This window comes from Rhipicephalus microplus, unplaced genomic scaffold (genome assembly GCF_043290135.1).
Source record: "Rhipicephalus microplus isolate Deutch F79 unplaced genomic scaffold, USDA_Rmic scaffold_194, whole genome shotgun sequence".
Lineage (NCBI taxonomy): Eukaryota > Metazoa > Arthropoda > Arachnida > Ixodida > Ixodidae > Rhipicephalus > Rhipicephalus microplus.
In genome coordinates, this window is record NW_027464765.1 from 134,027 (window position 1) to 137,553 (window position 3,527).

Here is a 3,527-nt window from a genome sequence, read left to right on the forward strand (position 1 = left end):
TGCAGTGTTTTTCACCATTACATGTCGAGAACTGCGATATCTATTGTGAAAGCGCATGAAACTGTCGTAAGGTTGTAGAGAGCATTTTAAAGTTGCGAGTAAAACGTTTTATAACGATAGAAGTGCGAAGGTTAGGTTAGGTTAGGTTAGTTTAAGCTAGGTAGCGTCGTGAAACTACCAAAAATGACGTCATCTAACGAGATAGTCTTGTTTTATTGCGAGTATTAAACTGCGATAGGTGAAATATTGTGAAAGCACACAAAACGGCATGAACAAGCTAGATACTGCGTGTTGTAGCGTTACAAGTGCGAAACTGCTATAATGTGATATTCTCGTTAAAGCGCAGCAAGCATCGTGAAACCTCAAAGAACAATGCCATTTAGCGAGATACAGCATTCTGTACTGCAATAAGTTGGTGAAAAACTGTGAGGTTATGCAAATATCGTAATTGTGAACGAAACAGTGTAATAGAGCGTTTTTAGATACAAGTGCGAATGTTAGGTAAGGTTAAGATATAAACCGTCGTAAAACCGCCTTAAACAATGTCACTTAGTGAGATGCAGTGCTTCTCACCATTACAAGTCGGGAACTGCGATATCTAATGTGAAAGCGCTTGCAACCGTCGTTAGGTTAGGTTAGGTTAGGTTAGGTTTGGTTAGGTTAGGTTAGGTTAGGTTAGATTAGGTTAGGTTGGGTTGAGTTGGGTTAGGTTAGGTTAGGTTAGGTTGGGTTAGGTTAGGTTAGGTTACGTTAGGGTACGTTAGGTTAGGTTACGTTAGGTTAGGTTAGGTTAGGTAAGAATAATTTGGTTAGGTTAGGTAAGGTTAGGTTAGGTTAGGTTAGGTTAGGTTGGGTTGGGTTTTGTTGGGTTGGGTTGGGTTGGGTTAGGTTGGGTTAGGTTAGGTTAGGTTACGTTAGGTTAGGTTAGGTTAGGTTAGGTTAGGTTACGTTAGGTTATGTTAGGTTAGGTTAGGTTACGTTAGGTTAGGTTAGGTCAGGTAAGGTTAGGTTACGTTAGAATAGGTTAGGTTAGGTTAGGTTACGTTAGGTTAGGTTAGGTTAGGTTTGGTTAGGTTAGGTTAGGTTAGCTTAGGTTAGGTTAGGTTGGGTGTGGTTGGGTTAGGTTGGGTTAGGTTAGGTTAGGTTAGGTTGGGTTAGGTTAGTTTAGGTCAGGTTAGGTTAGGTTAGGTTGGGTTGGGTTGGGTTAGGTTAGGTTAGGTTAGATTAGGTAAGGTTAGGTTAGGTTAGGTTAGGTTACGTTAGGTTAAAGTATGAACCGTCGTAAAACCGCATTAAACAATGTCACTTAGTGAGATGCAGTGTTTTTCACCTTTACAAGTTGGGAACCGCGATATCTAATGTGAAAGCGCTTGAAACCGTTGTAATGTTGTAGAAAGCAATGTAAAGTAGCGAGTAAAACGTTTTCTAACGATAGAAGTGCGAAGGTTATGTTAGGTTGAGTTATGTTAGTTTAAGCTAGGTAGCATCGTGAAACCACCAAAAACGACGTCATCTAACGAGATAGTGTTGTTTTATTGCGAGTACGAAACTGCGATAGGTAAAATGTTGTGAAAGCACACAAAACGGCATGAACAAGCCAAATACTGCGTGTTGTACCGTTACAAGTGCGAAACTGCAATGTTGTGATATTCTCGGTAAAGCGCATGCAAGCATCGTGAAACCTTAAAGATTGATGTCATTTAGCGAGAGACAGCGTTCTGTACTGTAATAAGTTGGTGAAAAACTGTGAGGTCATGCAAATATCGTAACTGTGAACGAAACAGTGTAATAGAGCGTTTTGAGATACAAGCGCGAATGTTAGGTTAGGTTAACATATGAACCGTCGTAATACCGCATTAAACAATGTCACTTAGTGAGATGTAGTGTTTTTCAACATTACAAGTCGGGAACTACGATATCTAATGTGAAAGCGCATGAAGCTGTCGTAATGTTGTAGAGAGCATTTTAAAGTTGCGAGTAAAACGTTTTATAACGATAGAAGTGCGAAGGTTAGGTTAGGTTAGGTTAGTTTAGGCTAGGTAGCGTCGTGAAACTACCAAAAACGACGTCATCTAACGAGATAGTGTTGTTTTATTGCGAGTATTAAACTGCGATAGGTGAAATATTGTGAAAGCACACAAAACGGCATGAACAAGCTAGATACTGCGTGTTGTAGCGTTACAAGTGCGAAACTGCTATAATGTGATATTCTCGTTAAAGCGCAGCAAGCATCGTGAAACCTTAAAGAATGATGTCATTTAGCGACAGACAGCGTTCTGTACTGTAATAAGTTGGTGAAAAACTGTGAGGTCATGCAAATATCGTAAATGTGAACGAAACAGTGTAATAGAGCGTTTTGAGATACAAGCGCGAATGTTAGGTTAGGTTAAGATATGAACCGTCGTAAAACCGCATTAAACAATGTCACTTTGTGAGATGCAGTGTTTTTCACCATTACAAGTCGGGAACTGCGATATCTAATGTGAAAGCGCATGAAACCGTCGTAATGTTGCAGAGAGCATTGTAAAGTAGCGAGTAAAACGTTTTCTAACGATAGAAGTGCGAAGGTTAGGTTAGGTTAGGTTAGTTTAAGCTAGGTAGCGTCGTGAAACTACCAAAAACGACGTCATCTAACGAGATAGTGTTGTTTTATTGCGAGTATTAAACTGCGATAGGTGAAATGTTGTGAAAGCACACAAAACGGCATGAACAAGCCAAATACTGCGTGTTGTACCGTTACAAGTGCGAAACTGCTATGTTGTGATATTCTCGGTAAAGCGCATGCAAGCATCGTGAAACCTTAAAGAATGATGTCATTTAGCGAGAGACAGCGTTCTGTACTGTAATAAGTTGGTGAAAAACTGTGAGGTCATGCAAATATCGTAACTGTGAACGAAACAGTGTAATAGAGCGTTTTGAGATACAAGCGCGAATGTTAGGTTAGGTTAACATATGAACCGTCGTAAAACCGCATTAAACAATGTCACTTTGTGAGATGCAGTGTTTTTCACCATTACAAGTCGGGAACTGCGATATCTAATGTGAAAGCGCTTGCAACCGTCGTTAGGTAAGGTTAGGTTAGGTTTGGTTAGGTTAGGTTAGGTTAGGTTAGATTAGGTTAGGTTGGGTTGAGTTGGGTTAGGTTAGGTTAGGTTAGGTTGGGTTAGGTTAGTTTAGGTTAGGTTAGGCTAGGTTAGGTTGGGTTGGGTTGGGTTGGGTTAGGTTAGGTTAGGTTAGGTTAGGTTGGGTTGGGTTGGGTTAGGTTAGGTTAGGTTAGGTTAGGTAAGGTTAGGTTAGGTTAGGTTAGGTTACGTTAGGTTAAGGTATGAACCGTCGTAAAACCGCATTAAACAATGTCACTTAGTGAGATGTAGTGTTTTTCAACATTACAAGTCGGGAACTACGATATCTAATGTGAAAGCGCATGAAACCGTCGTAATCTTGTAGAAAACATTGTAAAGTTGCGAGTAAAACGTTTTCTAACGATAGAAGTGCGAAGGTTAGGTTAGGTTAGGTTAGTTTAAGCT